The following is a 20,394-nucleotide window of genomic DNA, read 5'->3' on the forward strand; positions in this document are numbered from 1 at the left end:
TTGTTATTCTGTCTTGCTGATTCTAACTACTAAAGTATCAGCATGAACTTGAAAGACTCCCTCAGTGCAGTATCTATAAAATACTAGAGGGAGTTTTGGACTAAGTCGGCCCCTTTACAACGAATAAGGCTACAAATCAAAACGCTGATTCAAGGCTTCACTGTTGAAGATGTGTCTCATACCTAGTCATTACCAGGATGACATACTGGCCACGATTTACCTCCAACTTTACAAACCCATCAGTCATCAGTCAACCACTCCCTGCAACTTTAGTGAAAGTGCTTGTTACTGACAGGGAGATAATTTGCATCTTGTCCTATGTATTCTTAAATCTTCAAACATGTCACGGATTGCCTGGTTTCACATTTCCAGTGCACACGACTTCCTTAGGCTACTGTCTGCCAGGAAACATACTGTAATGTGCTTTCTAAAGAGGATTACTTCCGAGCGGCATCATCCATTTTTTTTTTTTTTTTTACTGTCAAGGTATATTTTACCTTATCTTACCAAGGTATATGTTAAAATTTCTTCTTTTTTTTCTCATTTTTATATCCTGACCAGATTTATTTTACATCAAAGTGTATTGTAGTGAGCAGCGGTGTGAACAAGCACAATTCATGAGCGTTTCAATACAGCCACAGTGTGAGGGAGGTGGAACGCTGAGTTCTTTTCCGTCAGAACAATCTGACGATTTTGTCGTTCTTTTTGTTGTTCCTGTATTTTCCATATTTTACAAGGTCATCTTGTAGACTGGATTTGGCCAATGTGCTGCATGATTGACTGCATGAGCCCCACCCCACAGAGCTTGAACCATAATGTCCCCACAACCCACACCGCACATGCTTGGTCTCACGCCAAGTAGTCCTTTCTGGTTGACTGACCACGAGTTAGATCACATTAGGCGCCTCACAGCATTTCTTAATCTTCTGCACATGATCTAATCATTGTCAGGTTATATGATACCATTCTTAGAAATAAGCATTGTGATAAAACTATTCTCGAGAATAAATCTTGAAGAAACCAGGTATGTGTTGACATCTGGTTTGTCACTGTTGTTACACTTGTGGTTTTACACTAAAGCAGGGGTGTCAAATATGAGGTCTGTGGGCCAAAACCAAGAGGCTCTCCAGTGGATCTATCCCATAATGTTTTGCATTGTGACGTTTGCGGTCTGTGACATGTGCAGAGAATCCCACAGCCGCCTTTACCCGTAAGTCCGCCAATATCAAAACCGGAGTTAACCAGCGTTATTGTGCTTGTTGTGGTTCTCTTTTCGTTATTGTTGAAACTGTGACATCAAAGATTCCTGCTTTTTGTCAAAGTATAACCAGGTAGAGACGAGACACGGGACGCTTTTGTGCGCTATGTGGCACGGATTGCGCTGCTGCACGTCCCACCGACCACACGTCTGCGTTTTTTCAAAACGCCGGCGAGATTGCATGGCCACGCCATGACGTTAGGTGACCTGACGCCACAGACATGCGCACAAAGCTCAGACTGTAGGAAATAACCCGCTGAACTGTTTACACAGCATGATCGGATCAAAAACCACCTCCTTAGAGCCCAACAAAATTTCATTTGGATTGTGCAAATATGATCAGATTGAAGTGTTTATATAGTGAAAATGTAATATGGTCGGCATTTAATTGGGTCAATTTTAGTCCACGTAACCACAACTATTGTCTTTTCAACAGCCCCATGGAGAATATGGACTGGGAGTCACGCCACTCTGGAGACCCACGTTGTTGTTATTGTCCATCTCGTTGTGCATGAGCAGAACAACTATTTATTATGGTTGTAGACTATGACTTGTAGTGCACAGGCTCAGTAGCAGCGTTTCTGCCGTTTACACAGAGGAGTCGGAGCATCTTTGAGATAGTTCCACCTTGGTTCACACCTATTGTTGTGTACATGAACAACCAAAAGGAAACAAAAGGGGTTGGAGCCTATTGCAGGTGGTTTTGGCCCATGCGTCGTAACTTTGACACCCCTGATATAGAAGATCCAAGAAGCAATGCTGCCTCAAATTGTACTTTTAAATACTTGGGTAAATAGTGTTGCCTGAATGCACGGCCTGATCTGGAGGGCTCCAGCTTGCTTTTGTCTCTGCAAAAAGAAAAAATGCCACCTGAGCACATTTGAGAGGAGGGGGAGGTTGGAGCAGGGGGAGGGAGCAGAAGAGGGGGTGGTGGGCTTCTGAAGCAGGACAGAGGTGGAGAAAGGAGGAGGAGGAAGAGTAGTAGTAGGAGGAGGAGAAGGGGGGGGGGGGTGATCTGGCTGGGCTGCAGGCAGAATAAATGAATGAAAGGCAGCAGCAGGGTGGTAACCTGATCCGCACCCCGCTCCGGCCTCATTGTGCGCAGCTCGGGGCGATTGTCTCTGGAGCGGGACAGAAAACACTGCCGGGACCTGCATTATTCAGCACGCGTGCCTGGAGAGAGAGAAAAAGAAGAGAGAGAGAGAGAGAGAGAGAGAGAGAGAGAGAGAGAGAGAGAGAGAGAGAGAGAGAGAGAGAGAGAGAGAGAGAGACTGGCGCGTAAAAAAAAAAAAAAACACAGCTCAATGTCATCCCAGTCAGAGGCTTCCGTTATTACACCAACACCGGGTCCCGCGCTCCTCCCGCCCGGTCGTTTCATCTGACGGGTCTCGCGCAGCAGTAGAGGCGGACGAAGAGGACGACAGTGGACGGGGAGAAGTGACGCGCGCGCCGCCTCCGGCGTTACAAACTAATCCCGTTTAATTAGTTGGTCGTAAGGAGCTCCCCGGAGGCAGCACCGCCTCCTCCACACAGGTAAACTGCGTTACGAAGTGCTTTAAATACACTCTACGTGTATTTTAACTCCAGTTTTCCTAGTTTTTTTGGGGGGGGTGAAGGTTGTGCGCGTGTCGGCTGAGGAAGGGGGGGGGGGGGGGGGGGGGGGGTCTCTGCGGTTTATTAGCACGCTGAAGGTGTTAGCAGTCATGGTGAATAAAAGTCTGTATTCACTCAGCGTTTAAAGTGTGGATGTGGTCTGTGGACCAGACTGCTGCAGTCCTCCTCTCTGACTGTCTCTTTGTGCTCCTCCTCCTCCTCCTCTGCATCACTTTAACCCACATACAGGAATGACCTTAGCCTGATTCTGCCATCCTCCTCAGGGATCGTTTAATCATGCTGCATTGTCACACAAGATACCATTGTTGTGACGTTTCCCCCTCATCATGAGGATGTGTTAAGTATTGCTGGTAATGTGTGAGATGCTTGAAACTGTTTTATCCGCACCCTTGCTTTATTGGCTTTGCAGTTGCATTAGAGCATATCTTAGTTCATTGGCCTAACGTCATCTGGAGTGGGTCGGATTGGTATAATATTGTGATAATAACATTTGAATTTAGTTTGCGGTTTCACTACGAGGTATCTCTCTTTCACGCCAGCATCACAGATTACTTCAGCTCGGGTCTCGGTGTTGTGTTTTGCCTGCTACTCTTTGTTTAAAAAAAAAAACACTTCTTTGACATCTTCACAATTTCTTTGGTGGTCTGGTGGGCCGAGTTGGAGCCTCTTGCGAGCCAGTTTTAGTCCGTGGACCTTATGTTTGACACACCTGCAATAGAGGCAGCATTTTAACATTATAACAAGGGGATGCGGTCACAACCTGTGCTTTTGTGTCACCGGCTAACAAGAGATCAAAGCAGCAAGAGAGCCAGGACACAGGGCATTTTTGTTTTTTGTGTTTTTTTTCTTTTGCCAGTCGCTGTTGCCAAGCAACTTGCCTTTTTTTTTCTCCCATCTTTGATTTGCAAAATGTTCTTCTTCTCTAAAGAATGGACATCATCATTGCAGGATTTGAATGGCTGATGAGTGTTTTGGGTGGTGATGAATTCTATCGGATTAGAGTGAGTGATTTACAGTATAAAGAATGGATGCTCTCTGTGCAGAAATGTTCAATTGAAATGCCTGTCAGCTCCCGTTTGTGGTTAACTGCACATCTCTGTTGTTGTATGATCATCCTCCTCATCTTTTATTTGTTTTGCATTCACTTAGAAGTGCCCATGAGACGTGTAAACAAAGCCATGGTGGGACAACACCAGGATGCAAAGGCAGGATCCACTTAGAATAAAAGTGGCACCTTCAACTATTGTTCTTTGATATATTTTTGCTGGATGCCTCAGTGCATGGGGTATCGCAGTGTGTTACAAGCTTCTCGCGCTGAAGCATCAGGGGTCTCTTCTTCCAAATAGACGTCACAGGATGAAAAGTCAACATAACAGTTCAAAGCCCGGGTTTCAGAAACATTTCCTCACACTAATGCAACTAAGACAGCACCTCCTGTTGTCAACGCAAATGGCAAACCCTTTGGCTCGCTCTTCTTTACTCTCAAATCCTCTCCCGTCTGCCATCAGTGGCGTCCGGAATATCTCCGCAATGCAGGAAACACAGAGGTGAAATAAACATGGAATATTGTAGAATTTTACTCAAAACATAGATGAAATCAAGGTTTTCACTTTCATATTTGGTGCTTTTTCACTGCATGTAAGTCGTGTGATGAACAGACTATTTATCTACGAGTCGCTATGGTGATTTATGATTCTTTATTTGTGATGTTTAGAAAAGCATCACTTTTAGCAAAGCAGACGGATGAATTCAGTGAACTTATGCAGTGTTTCACCAAGGTCTCTGTACCCAGTACACAGTATAAGAAATTATACACAAGACCCTGAAGAATTGGCTTCCTGTCAAACATTATCATCATGGTGGAGAGAGAGAGAGGCTCATGGCTCAGATTCACCTCAAAATTAAATCAAGAGCAGAGAATTATCCAAAGTACTAGTAGTACTTGCACATCACATGATAAGACACACTTTTTATTAAACAAATTCTAATATGCGCTATGTAAACAATTCACGGGTTGTCCAGAGCTATAGAACTGTGCAGGTTGCCAGATGACAAAAAGGAAGCTTTAAAAAGCTGGAAAAATTATGCATAAGTGAACAGTGGTTCACTGCCGTGTATTTGCCATAGTGAACATAGGAACTGGTTAGGTTTGATCACAAAAAAAAAGGGTAAACAAAATCTTGGCAGAGTCTGTTTTTATGCCCACAGTCCCTCTAGAAAAAGCTCATCATCATCATCATCATCCCTGGCCCCTGTTCTGTTTGCTCATCATCTGAAATCGGTTGCTGATTCTGGAAAACAACAAAGCCAAGCAGCAATCTGCCGACTCAGACAGATTGTTTGCCAATACCTCTGCTCTGCTCTGCTCTGGGACAGAAAGATCACAGTCGGTCAATAAATCGACTGTGCGGTTGATGATATGCGGTACCTATTCTGAAAGTCGGCTTCCTCGCGTGTGGCTCAAGATTTTAGTGTTTGTGTGCCCGTGTCTGGTGGAAGTACATTTCCCGTCCCCACCCCTCTCAGCACCATGGAGTGTGTGAGAACATGGGCAGGAACAACAAACTTATCGACGATGTCTTCTTCCTCAAAACCTCGCCCTCTTCCTAGAAAACACACAGACAGACAGACTCACAATCGCAGGTTACATAACAGGTATGAAGTTGACGGCGCTGTGCCTTGGCCCGAGCCAGAAGCACAAAAGGACGTGGAAATAGGACCGATGTCCTGCGGGAGGGATGATGTGTGACGGGCTGGCGAGATGGCGAGAGATAACAGGTGGAGGGCGAGATAAAGGCTGCCGCGGGTGCCTTTGATTGGGCGAGGTGAAGCATTGAATGGAAGCACGGTGAGAGGGGAGGGGAAAAGTGGGGGAGGGTGGTGAAGGATGCTGGGTAGGAAGTCTGTTCAGTCTCACTCAGCTCGAAGTGTTGTTGACGTTAACTGCCCGATAACCTCTCGGTGGCTGATCTGTTGATGGGCCTCCGCTGGCCATCTTCCAGGAAAATGAAGCGACGCCTCGCGTTATGGGCTAAGGTCCCAAACGTTACAGTAAAACAAACGGCTCTCAAATGGACGTTGTGGAAATATGGCACACTGTCACCTCTTTGTCCACCAGATCTGATGTGTGTATTATCAGCTGACCGTGTGCCATTAAAACAAATGAGAACGATGACATGTGGCTCGGGTGTGTGTTTGTCGCAGAAAGCGTGTCATGTGAGCGTCCCTCCGGGGCAGATACGAGACCAGTGATTGAAAATGATTTTCCCAGCATGCAAACAGAGCCCCCTCATGTTGGTTCATGTTTGAAGTAGCTGGGATTTGATGCGCTTCTGTGTGAATGACAATTTGCGGCTATTTTTGCTTGGCCCTGGGGAGTGGATGACAGCAAAATGCGATAAAGGGACTCACTGGAGTTTGTGTGATTCGGCTTTCTTTCTGCTTTGGTGAAGAAGTCACCTTGACACAAGCAGTGAAAATTTGATGAGATGACAGCCTGTATTCTAAAACCTGAAAACAAGTTTGAGCATATTTTCTGTCGCTGTTAACAAACAATGTATTTTACCTGAGAATCGGATTGAACTACAGAGACTGCATCAAGGAACTTTGTGTTTCTTGGTCCAACTAGATGGCCGTGCTTTTCCCTGACAGACTGATCTGATCTTGGTTTAAAATGTTATATTTAGTTTGTTCATGAAGGTTATACCTATGGGATTTGGAATCTACAGTCAGTACTTTACTAGCATTGAGATGATTTGAGCGTTATTTTTTGTCGGCATAAAAGCGTCAATTCCCAACAGTTATCTCCCATGTATATGAAACTATATCATTTAATTCAAAGATGTGTGTTTCGATTATAGCCCTGCATGGATCGGGCTCTACCTTCACGAGTGATGTGTGTGATTTGGTAGCTAGACCATGTGCACAAGAAATGTTAGATGGATAAAGAAATTATGACCAGATCTTCTAAAGACTTTTCACTAAAAAGTTGATCTTGCACTCATGCCTGTTTTTCAGCTGATCTTCTAACATGAGACCTTTCCTTTTTTTGGACTACTACTTAGATATAGAACACAGCATAATTTGTTACCAAGAGCATACTGCACCTATCTTAACTATTCATCTGAAGCAAGAGGCTTCAGATGAGCACTTAAGTGCTTCTTCAAATGAACCAAACCAAATCATTTGAATTATCAGTGGGCTCCAGTTGAAAGGCCTCTAACCAGGATGTGTTCCAGGCTCAATCACAAGACGAATATAGCCTGAAATAAGATGATCAGAACACTTTCAAAGCTTCATGATATTTAAAGAAACAAAGTGCAAAAAAAAAAAATGTTGGATATTGTTTCACTCTGAATTTAGCTTTTATCGAAATATTCAGTTTCGCAGTCTGAAGGTCAGATATCAAGACTTACAGACATGACTTACTTGTAATTGATTACAACAACTGCAGTTATGGTTTACTGGCTTTTAACAATTCCAAGAACCAAATATGCTGCTTAAGCGATTTAAATTGCCAAATTTTGGGATTCACAGAAATCAAAGAGGTTTTCTCAGTGTTTGCGGTCCCTTTTGTCTGAGACGTAACAATTTTAAGCGCCCAGGCAGTTTTGCTATCATAAAAGGTGGAATCTGTCATCTGACAAGGTTAAAGAGTTCCTTTTCTTTCTTTCTTTTTCTTTTTGCCACATTCCATCGAAGAAAAGTATTTTGTTTGCAGTATTGGTATTTATGTTCCAGAGAGGAAGAGAACTGGAGGGATGCAGGAAACGTAACAATACAAGCCAGCCATGTGATGGCCACCATTACACAGCCGCCACTGCCTACTATTGTCCGCAACATCCAGAGGCTATTGTTGCACTGTCCACCAGAAGCCATTCATTTAACACAAAGCAATGTACGAACCACCTGCTCGCACAAATGCTGTGTTTACAACAAACAGCACTTGCATAGACAATGAGTAAATGCAGGGAGCAGGACATATTCAAGAAAGCCGCCTCAAGACATAACATTGGACACTTTCCTAACTGCCGCGGCTTCTGTGGTCAGAGGAGGAAATGCTGAATTGACCGTGAACAGCTAACAGATTGATTAACAGCCAAAGCGAAGACTTTATCTGTGAATCCGGGAAGTGAGGAAGGAGGCTGACTTCCAGTGTCAGGGCTACACTTTATTTAGGTGGTGAAAAGCTGCAGAAGTCTTGTTATCGCATTCCAGCTTCAGAGAGGAATGTCAGAATATCATTTAGGGAGCAGCGCGTGCGAGGGAGGCTCAAGGCAGCGCCGTGTCTCCGGGTGGGGTCGTTTCCAATCCAATGTGACACCTGAGGTGAGTTAGTAGGGGCAGCTGTGGCGATGTACCTCAGGAACAACTTCCTGAATCTATCACTTTGATAAATGACTTACTCCCAGCATACCTTGGATTTCCTTGGGGTTTGTTTCTTCAAACTGTGCGAAGTTCACCTGATGTTGTAACTGATGCTGTCATCATTTCTGCTACTCCATCAACTGGAAAAAACAAAAATCTCTTGACATGGTGCTGTGGGATAAATCTTCCAGAAAAATACAGAGAAAAAAATTCGAGTAACGGTGAATATTGTACTGAAAGACAACATAAGTTTCCTTGGAGTGAAGCTAAAGCAGTATGTTTATGCAGTAAAATAATTACATGAATAAATAAAACAAGGCCAAGCGATCACTGCAGTGCCGAAAACAAAAAGAAAATCAGAGGTGGCTTTGTATAGATCAAGGTTTTCAGTGCCACTGAAAACAGTGCTTAAGCTGAATGAACAGAAATACAGAATGTTCAGTCGATATAGAAATGTATTGTCAGCAGAGCATCAGCAGCATCTTCTGCCTTGTGTTAGTGTCGACGTAGGAGTTCACACGCATGTGTTACACGCAAGTCAGATTGGATTTTATGGTCACATTTTAGTTAGCGATTTTAATGTTATAGGTTGATGGACTAGGAAGCTTTGTAACACTAGCATCTGCAAACAGTAACTTAATAAATGTATTCCTGTGCTCTCTGATACAAATCGGTACTATTAGTTACAAAGAGATCACTGCAGACACAGGCTCCAATAGCAACATGGTTTCTCACTTTGAATACACTTTTTCTTTTTTTTACTCCAATCATGAGGAGTTCTCTGCAGATCATAACAATTTGCAGGTATTATCATGTTCTCAGTCAGTAAGTAAAATTGTATTGATCTTCCACATAATTAGTCTTGATATTAATACAAAATTATAAAAAAAAAAAAATTTTAAAACCCTAATTGAAATAGGTTGTCCAAATAGGTCTAAATTCAAAACATTACTGGAGGGAGCTTAAATAGAATAGATCATTGATGGAAAACAGTGGCACCCAAGTAAACGGCTGACACAGTCATTGTTTGGCTCGGACATGTCTGCTGTCACATGTTGTTTTCATCCTGCGTGAAGCCTTCCCGTGTCTAAATACTGCAGGCTAATGAGCTGGTTTCCGGAAATAGATGGGTGATTAGTACAGCACTCCTCTCAGCCTGAGGCAGAGCAGAGGTAGTTAATGCTATAAGCTAAACAGTGAGAAGAGGTGCATTCTCTCTGGACTTCTGTGTTAATATGGTCTGTGTCGGGGCCAGGAACAAGCCACTAGTCAGTAGTGAGACTTCTGCTTGGTGTCGCTCAGGCTGGGGCGTGAAAACGTAGGGGACGGGATGTTGGGCCGCAAAACAGCGCCAATCCGTACCAAGATCAGTCAGTTGAAGAGGAGTGTGCCCTTTATGGACAAGGTCAGACCTAAATCTTGATAGATACTAGCGGTTTTAGTGTTCGGCATTTAACTCTCCCTAATACAGCAATTTCATCCACTTTTACAGGTCGGCCCTTCTGGTTTATTGCCTGAAAAAGTCCTAAATTTAACCTGCTATTTTGAGGAAATTTTTCCATAATAGTTGGCATACCAATGCATGATTGGGAGTTAAATTTATTGAAGCAAATTGATCTGGTTGCATAAAAAGGACGTTTATTTCCCACAGCGCTGGCGTGCACTGTGATTTACATGTTCTTCACAAACATAATTCAATTCATTTTCTGTGCCAATAACTCATGTTTCTAGCTGCCGTAAATGCATTTTCTCATTTATCTTTCTCATTATAGAACCGAGAGACCATTTAAGTCAGCATTAAATCCACAAAGCAATCACACACAAATCTTCAGTTTATTTCCAAGCTTCACCCAGTGACCCGCTGGCCTCACTGTGTGGTCTCCAGGAATTGGTCCCGCAAGAACCTCAGTGCAAAGTGGGCTGAATCACGCTGGGAAAGGATTACAATTATATGCTCCATGGCTTTCTGTTCACTCGTATGTACACTAGGGGTTACACAGGAACTCACACAAACAAGGGCAAAACCCATTAACTCAACCAGCCATGGGTCTCCTCTTCCTCCTCCTGAAGACCTGAAGTTTCTTCTTGTCTGTCCTGAGATTGTTTTTTTTTTTCCTCCATTTGTTGGTGTCTGTTTGTAAATGGACGCAGTTGCTGTTTGGGAGTGACAGATCAATAGTTTATGCTTCTTTTTTTTTTTTTTACATTAATCGTCGAACAAGTTGTCTTTTTGATTGTGCAAGGGTGTGTGCGGTGCATTACAAAATGAAAGGGATGACTGTTGACATGCCCTGCTGGATTAACAGCAGGACAGAGCTGTTACATAATCAACAGCGGCTGTAGGAAAAGGAGGGGGGGAAAGGAACTCCTTCCCAAAAACAGGTTTTGGCTAACTTAAGTGTCCCAAACTTCCAAGAAAGGACTGGGGTGTCATGTGTGGAGGGCGGACTAAAAAGCCGGACAGAGCAGGTTGCAAGAAGCCCTCCTTCTAGTGAATAAAAGGGAACACAAGGATCTAATAAAGCAACGAACTGGAACACAGTGAATCACAGACAAACCAGCAACAAAGAACTGAACTTAAGACAATCACCCACTTAGGCACAGGTGAAACACGTCAGGGCAAGGAACAGCAATCAGACACGAGGAAGGGAAGTCAAGGATGCTTAAATGAAAGACTACACAGAAAATGTGAAAGTTACAGTAGAGTTGATTTCTGAAAAGTGTGAGAGTGAGATGCACAGGAATTTTCACAAAAAAAGACAGCGATCCTGTCTTCTGTCTGCTTTCGTTGTATCTGCAGGTTCTCTGTGAGGTCTAACTGGGTTATGTCTACGCTGACATGCCCAGCCCATTCTGTCGCAAGAACGTGAATCAGATTAATTCATTATACTTCATGTTGTCATAGCTGCTATTTGGATCCTGCTAGCAGAAGTCAGTGAAGCCATTAGCACTGGAATGATTTAATTTGCTCCAAATGATTAATGACATTGCTATGTGGTCCACTCTCTGTATTTGGAGAGTGCAGTATAGATACAAACAGGAGTGTCATTATTAAGAAATTAAGGGCAGAAGTTAGCATTCTTAGTTGTTTCTTAGCAAGGCCCCATTTTATGTGAAAATACCTCGTTACGGCGTTTTTATTACAGAAAGTTTTGTGACGTTTTCAAGAAGATGTCCACAGCAAAAACACTGAAAATAATGTTGTTTTCAGGTGTGGCCACTAGTGGGTGCTGTTGTTTTTGTAACGAAACCACACTCGCATACGGAGAGAACCATAACAATAGTGCAGACATTTGTATGGACAGACGACAAAGTTGGATTGAACTGATGAATCTTTAAAGCGAGCTTCTCATTGCTTTTATTCTTTTTTCACAGTGGAATTTGTGCTGGCTTTCTTTATGTAGCTGTGGCTTACACATAGAAGAAGCCTTCTTCTAATCTGAAGGCTGGTGTTTCGATCTCCCACCTCACCCTGTCTGTGTTTCACCTTCCCTAAAATCACCATAGTCCATTTTGTTTCTGCTGTGTCCGTAGTGTATCATTGTTTTTCCTGTGGCTTTCCTTGGATGCACTTAATATTCTATATAGGTGGTAGCAATATCCTACAAGTAGGATTTTTTTAAAGGGTGTGGTGGGGAATATTAAAAACTGACAAAGCCCTTCAAGTTATTACTAAAACCATCAATGTAAGACACAGAGATAGCCTGATCGCGAAGTCACGTGTTTTTAAATGTGAATGATAAACCCATACAGTAATACTGTTCAGCAAGCCAGGCCCACATTTGCACAAGTGCTTATTGTCCATAAGCAAAAAGCCGTACAATGAAAGCTATACGACCTTTGTAAAGACTTTGGTTCTATAGTGTTTTGAACCTAAAAAAAACCACAAGTTTAATGCTGAAAGCTTTACTAGATGAGCACTGTGACAATATTCATATTGCAAATCCAGCATGATCAGTCAGGAGGATTTTTCAAAATCTGCTATTCTAACACAGAAGTGCCTTTAAATGGCCTTCTTCTTGGCCTTACGCTTGAAATCATCAGTTCTGTTAGTTTAAGATTATTTGGATGACTTGAGCTTTGCACAGGGCTCTTAAATAGTCTTTATTTCCCACCAGTGACTGAATCCCCATCACAACATACTCACATAGTGCACCATTTTACCGGGTGAGCAGCCCAGCAAAAGTACAGTTTGTTTTGCTTTCACAGTATGAAATATTATTGCACAGAGAGCGAGCTCCACCAAAGCTCTACAATCACTGCCTTTCACTCTCAGGACACAAGTAATAACAGGCAGCTGTTCTGTGTTACAGTGAGACCGTGTCCTCTTCTGTACTTGTACCGGGAGTGTTAATCTGGATGTCTGTCCTGTGCTTAGAGAGCGCTGTGTACACAACCAGTCACACTCCCTGACTGCAGACCCTTTCTTTTTAAGAGTCCTCATCTGTGAGCATGTAGGCTAAGAGAGTGTGTGTGTGTGTGTGTGTGTGCATGCGTGTGCGTGCGTGCGTGTGTGTAGTGGAGTGCAGCATTAGTATTCAGGCTGAAGCTCCTGTCGGGGGCCTTTGTTGTCGTTCCATCAGGGAGTCCGAGGAGGTCTGAGCCGTGTGTGTGAGAGCATTGGAAAAGGGTCACAGATCGTTTCCATGAGTCCACACATGCCACACATTCCTCTGTCACACTTGGAGTTCGGAAGGGATCTTAACATGTTTCCATTGTGGTTGTTGTATCAGGCTCTTTGGCAGTGGGTTGGTGAAAATCTCCTTTATTGTTGTTATTCTTTCGGAATGATTGTGGATTTTTCTATTTAGCTGCACACAGATACACAACTGAAAGATGTCTGAAAGGCTCTTACTTGACCAGGATTGCTTTATTGCTACTGTTGTATTAAGCTGTTTCCTCTCAATATTATTTATTGAGCAAAAATGGACCATGCCCGACACAAATAGCTTATATTTCTGTGTCTGTTTCTGTGCAGGTGGTCTTTAGTTTTTGGTGTGTTTCCTGTGTTGATGGCCATTTCCATGGATACAAGTCAGCAAAGCTTCCCGGTTTCCTGTTTAGATGACCTGGGAGCTCTGATAGGCTTTTATCCAATCAGTTGCTTCCTTTCACCTTGCAGGACCGTTCACATTTTCTTTTCTTTTTTTTTGTCATGATTCAAGTGTCCTCCACCCATATTTTATTGTAATGCCACAGTCTCAATATAGATTCAAACATTACCCTCACTGTTATTAAATGATGTTGCTGTCATAGGCTGCTTTGGATAGAATTTTATGGCCTCGGGGGAAAAAAAAAAAAAGCAACACACAATCACATTTGGATGAGACAGACGTCACATTCGCACACTACAAGTGATGACTGACACGTTCCCCCTCCCAGCAGACATTGTAAACCTTCCCTTCCTGTGCTGGAAATGTCCGATGTCTCCTAAATATCCACCAAAATAGCTCTTTAAATAAACCTACAGCTTTTCCAGCCTCAGAGATGGAGAGTTTCCACTTCTACCTTTCTCTTTTTACTCCTTGTACAACACAGTTATGAACAAGGCTAAGTGAGTTCAAGTTTATTCCAATGGACTACAGCTTCATTTTCTTTATTACCTCTACTTTGAATATCAAACTTAAAAGGCATCAACACGTTTCATAACCAATCAAAATGTTTCTTTGAAACTCTTGCTTGAATTATTGCTAGCCACATATTTCCCGGTGATTTACATCTGGATGGACTCATCAGAGGGCCGTTTCTCTTTCGTTTTCTAAATTGAGCCTCGGGCCAAAGAGTGCTGGCTGATTTAGTTCTTCATATGATAGTGCCACCTTAGACACATTGTGAGTGATTCTGGTACAATTAGAGCAATGCACAACCATATTCAACTCAAGCGTTTGCAACTGGATAACAGCTAAATTACCTTCATTAACTGTGTTTGCTGTAAAAACTTCAGTCAGCTCATGAAATACCTTGAGTCTGAATACACGTGCTATACAGTTTTCTCTCGTTCTCACAGAACGTGTAAAAGTTAAGCCGTCTAATTGCCGGCCTGTGTAAATCTTTCATATGACAGGAGTTGACGTTCGAGCTTCCCTGACATGCTGCCGTTGTTAAGTGTGTCATTCGCTGCGATTCTGATCAATCCTGATCAGCTCTAATGACATAAGTTTGCTTAGAGCAATGCCTGTATTGACTTGGTGCTGCTGACCCAGTTACACTTGTTCACAATCAGACACGCATACCAAGTATTGCACACGGTCCTGCTGACTTTTCCTTTTTCATCTTCTATGCTTTTGTAGATACTTGGACTCACTGTCCAGTAATTCACTTTGTAAACCATCTACTCGCCCACAGTAATGGCCGTCATGATATCTTTTGTGCTTTCAAAGCCACCCTAGAACTGAAATTCCCAGTGGATGCTCGATAATTGGGTTACTGTCCCAATTTTCCGTGACCGATTTCTCTTCATCAGATAGCTGCGAGTTATTTCTAGCCCTGGGAACTCACTCATCATTTCAAACAGGGGCAGTAGAATCAGGATGTTGAGTGCCACAGCTCACGTTTATAAAAACCTCCTGTCGGCTGAGTGTATCTTGTCACACAGTCTGTGACACTTCATTCTGGATAACCTGTCTGACCTCCAGACCACCCAACTGTTCACCCCATATCCTTGATTCCCATCACTTTTTGTTGATATACAAGAAAATCATGGACGTTCAACCTAAAGTTATAAAACAGATGGTTTGTGGTCTGGATTGGAAGACAAACCCCATAAAACTTATTTTTCTTTGAAGTCTGTTTCATTTCTTTTTCCAGGCTTTGGAAGGTGGTTTTTCAGACCTGGAAATCAAAGAAGACTACTATTTGGGTTCTCTGTGGCTGGTGGCTGCATGTGTAAAACAACTGGTTCAGTTCCTCGTCATTGACACAAGGTCAAGTTTTGAATAGAGAAGAAGAAAGTAGGGAATGAGAGCAAATATAGAAACCAGACAAGAGGAAATCTATCATTCTGTCACATGCTGCTGTAAACCTGTTTGGCTTTTCACAACCGACTCTGTACAGCCCGTTCTGACTCAGGCACCTCGCTCGTCCTCCATCATTAAACAGCCGCTGACACTTTATTGCTAATTGCTCTTGTAACCTGGAGGAAAGTGTTTCCAGTTCCACCGCTTCTCCTTGTGCTGTTTGTGAGCAGAGAAAGTGACCCATGACTCAGGTGAGCTCTGGTTTCTTGTGGCCTGATCCTATGACCCAACACATACACACATACACACACAGCACGAGTAGACACATAAATAGCCTCGGTGCAAGGTTAATCCCTACCCGTCCCATTGGCCAGCTTTGTGCCTTTATGTGACATGATTACGCTTGTATCATGTTCCACGTTACACATGGAGCCTCTTCACAGTAAACTCAGCCTTGGTGATGGCAATTATTTAGTGTTGGAAAAAACGGTTTTCAGACCGTAGCTTGGTACAGCGATATTCATCCATGAAGCATCTCATGTTCGGAAATGTCAGAGTTGAACCTCTGCTCAATCAAGCACATGTTCTCGTACCATTACAGATTCTTGCTCTATCAAAATGTCCTGGACTGTTTGTGGGAGAAAAACAAAACCTGTGAAAGGGACTTTAGGAAACTTACATAAAGTATTGAATGAGCAAAACAAAAATTCTACATTCTCATGTTTTCCATCCATTTTGACAAATTTGCATTGATATTGCTTATTACCTTTTTATTACCTTATCAAAAATCTGGTCCCAGTTGACACGAAAATCTTCGTTGCGTTTAGGGCATCCAAGGTGGAACTTTTCCAAAAACGCTCCGACTCCGTTTCCGTGCAGACGGTGGGAATGCTGCTAACGCACAACCATCGAGTGCACTGCCACCGTAGTAAATACAGTAGATGGACAATAATAACAATGGCGGCCTCCAAAGTGTTGTGACTCCGACACCATATTCTCCTGGGACTTGGTTGGGACTTAGAGTCACCCAACAATCCAACTTTGTTGTCTGTACGTACGAATTTCCGTGTACTCGTTTATCGGGTATTGTTCTCTGCGCATGTGTGTTTCATTACAAAAACGAACAATCGCACCCCGTTGTGCCCCTAAATGAAAACGACAATTTTCAACATTTCTGCCATTTCCGTGTTTTCAAAACGTTATTACGTACACATGAAACGTTTCTGAAATGAGAAAACAAAGCGAGGCATTTTCAGTTGAATCGTTGTCGTGTAAACGGGGAACAAACTAGAATGACACCAGCACAAGCCTTTAAATGAAATATCGATTTAACATCATTAATCATGATATTCTACCTTTTTAGTATTGTAGACAAAGTCCTCCTTGCAGTGTGAAAGTATAATTAAAACAACTTGAAATTCATGTGTGTTTACGTACAGTCAATATCTATGGGCAGCTTGAATGTACTAATGGGGAAAAAAGTCTTAATTGGAGACAAAGACGGAGCAAAAGACACAGTGAGTCGATAAAAACCCTTTTACCTGATGAAGACAATAGTAGTCAAACTGTGACTCAACATATCCAGCAGCAGGTCAAATCTGAGGGTGACGGGGTGAGTGAAAGATTGAAAGATAAAATCAGCTTTTCAGTGCAAAGTCGCAAGTGCAGCAGTTACAAGAGTTACAGATGATATGTGAAGACAAACTAAAAGTATCTAGTGCAGGAGGAGTTGTTTTTTTGTTCTACACACTTTGAAACTGTAGCTAAATATTTCTGAGATGTTATTACTCATACAGTGACGTGTTTACAAGGATTCTGCATCATCAAGGTGGACTTGGCTCAGTAACAGCAGCTTGTATCATATGAATTCTCCTCTAAAGTCACTAATAATACAAAACACGAAGGCTCGAGAGCTTTGAGGCAGAATGATGCAGCAAGTTTCATTTCATTTTATTAATAGGTGAATACAGCCGGTGAAACCTTCTCATGAGACTGAGTCAACAGTCCGACAAGCGCTGATGACAGAACAAAATACCATTCCCCTCTTATCGCCCCCTCCCGTTCCTTCAGTCATCATCTCTTCATCATCGCCTGTCTCGATCCCGACCGGCTCACTGACAGGAGCTGGAGGTTAAAGGGAGAGCGGGGGGAGAAAAAAGAGAGGGTACACAGGAAGGGAGGAGGCGCAGGGTGGATGTTTTTGGCGTGTGTGTCTTTGCGTCTGCGAGGGCTCGCACAGAAGGAGTCTTTGTGCACGAGGGCATCTAGAGAAACACACAGACACACACACATACACATACACACACACACACACACACACACACACACACACACACACACACACACACACACACACACACACACACACACACACACATACACACACACACACACGTACACACACACACACCCACACACACACACACGCGTACACACACACACACACTTAGCCCATGACATCACAGCTCACCGTGCAGCCGGCAGGAATGTTACTGAGAAAGGAGAGGCTTTGTGGAGGAGAGGAAAGAGATGGGAGGGGAGGAAAAGGAGGAGAAGAAGGAGAGGAAAAGGCTTGCCCAGGGAAAAGTGCGGCACTCCCACTTTCTGGAACGGGATGGGACTCTTTAACACAGCGAGAAAGGAAAAGCTCGAGAAAAGAAGACACACAGATGGTAGAAATTATTGTCACCTGTGATTTGGACTACCACAGCATGGATCTACATTTATCATAGAATTAGATTGATCTATTTTAACGTGTAGGAACAGCAGGTGAGTGGTCAGCTTCTTTTTTGTTGAAGGATAATTTTGTGGATTTTTGAGTCGTTTTCAGATTACCAAATATATTAGAGGTGATTTTAACTCGCTACTCTGTGAACACTACTGGTATGAAATCAAAATATGTGGAGAAATGTTGAGATGTGGAAATGCCAGCCATGGTGTTAAACATTCTTGCTTGCAAATGACTGTCCTGCTCACTCCTCTGCTCTGACCTGAAGTTAATCTCAGCTATCTCTCACAAGTAACCCACCTGTCCCATCCATGGCTTTTGCCACCTAAACCACTGATTTATGTCGCCACTGAAGCATCCATCGGCATTGTTGGGGATCTCCCATGTGTCGCCTCGAGGGGCAACGAGGTTATACTGCTTCGCCTTACGTTTGCAGGCTGTTTGGATAGAAGAGTGCAGCAGCAGCAACAGCAAGCTCTAGTTACTACATGGGTTCGTATTCAGCCAGGAAACAGAGCAGAGACATAGTATACTGGAGTGTGTGTGGGTGGGGGGGGGGGGGGGGGGGGGGTGGCGTACATACATCAATACCACTGAAGCATGTGCTATAACGGGCCCGTCTGAGATGTGACGTTGCAATTCATTGCAAATGCATTTATGGGGTGGAACGTGGACAGACACTGTGGTTTTACTTCCAGTCAGGATATATCAGAGGGGACGCTCGACTCCTCCCTCCCCTCGGTGTCTCAGGCAAACATGAGTGTGTGTTTGAGAGGTTTGTGCATCACAGTCGTAGTGTAAGCATTTCCAGATGTACAGACGCAGGCAGCCAGACGGTGAGACAGCATCTGGGCTGCGTGTAAAACTGTAATAATGACACTTAGCTGACTCACACAGACCTATGAGAGACTCGCTGCTGAATTTACTCTAGTTTAGTCTCTCTCTCTCACACACACACACACACACACACACACACACACGAGTACACACTTTTCTCCATTAGTCGGACAGTGGGGTGTTCATCGTCTCTCATCACAACTATTAGAGCCGTGGCCTTGAAGGCATTGCAGTTATGCCTGGAATGTAAGTTCACCTTGATGTATGTCGGAAACACACACCTGCTGCATGCATGCGCTGCTGCACAATAACTGTTGCACACTCTCTTTCATGTGTCCACAGTGGAATTGTGTTGAATATGAGACATTCCTGTACTGTATTACTGTTTTCCTGAGGCAAGTAACAGGATATCCTCCCCCTCTGTACCGTCCTGGCCGCTGGACACACACACTCCTACACCTACACACATACACACTCACACATTCCTGCACGTGCAAACACGCATACATACACACCAAGTATAGTGCGTGAGATAATAGACAGATAACCTCATGTGGGTGGGCGTGTAAATAGAAATAACGTTTGGTCATCATATGCTAACTAACATCATTAACAGGCTGAGAAAATGGTGTGTTGACAGGGAGAGTGGGTAAAGATGAGATGAAAACAAAGAAACTTCTGATCAGTACTAGAAATTTGTTCTTATGCCTCCAGGAACTGAAGATATGTTTGGATGTTGTAATATTGTGTTACAAGATGAGACATTTTAGACTTAATAAACTGTAAAACTATGATATGAATAGGTGTTATACATTTGGATGTGGCAATATACGATCAGATATCATAGATTTGTATATCATGATTTAGATATTGTCAAAGGTTTCATCTAATGCAAAGGTTTGATTACAGATCTGGTATTGTCCTAAACTTATGATATTTCTTTTTAGATTACATTTCATGATGTGAGGTTGTTTTTATCAGCTTGAATTTCAGTTATTGTCATATTGGGTAGATATTAGCTACATCACAAATGAACTAATATCCACTATTGATGGCATGCTTCTCAAGCTATTTATTCATGTATTGCAAGTCATATCGCAATACACTATCGCCTGTCACATGTTGAACTGCTGCTCTGTTATCAGCTTGGAGTTCAAATGGAGTGATATATGGTGTGATACCCATTACGATTTGAGAAATTAGAAAGAGATTAGATATTGTTCTATATATTGTATGTCCTATGTCTGTGATATAGGATTAGATATGGGCTCTGATGTTATACAGTATATTGTAATACAGGAATAGCAATAGCCTTTGTGAAACAACAAAACAAAGTCAAATTTCTCTTATGACTTATGATCAGCTTAGCCCACGTAGTCAGGATTTTCCTACTTCTAATTGATATTTATCACAAAATCTTTATAATTATTGGGGTCTTTTTTGGGTGATTTCACCCCATGTGACCCAGCCTGAGAAAATAGGGGTTCCTACTGTGAAAGATTCCACAATGAAAAGTACTTGTTATATTCAGACCGTCAATAATACACATAAAACTACTCCTTAGTGGCCCGTGCTGTTCTCTTAAGAGCATGTGTTTACTTTGTATTTCCCACATTTTGGCTCACGAGACCGCT

The 20,394-nt window shown here is 42.9% G+C and overlaps 1 protein-coding gene across 1 annotated transcript in view; it reads left to right on the forward strand.

Moving 5' to 3' along the window:
• The window catches only part of palm2akap2 (PALM2 and AKAP2 fusion), an 81,006-nt gene that overhangs the window by 50,999 nt on the left and 9,613 nt on the right, over nucleotides 1-20,394 (forward strand). The gene's annotated exons all lie outside the window — the stretch shown is intronic.

Source organism: Lipophrys pholis (genome assembly GCF_963383615.2).
Source record: "Lipophrys pholis genome assembly, chromosome: 12".
In the NCBI taxonomy this organism is placed as follows: Eukaryota; Metazoa; Chordata; class Actinopteri; order Blenniiformes; family Blenniidae; genus Lipophrys; species Lipophrys pholis.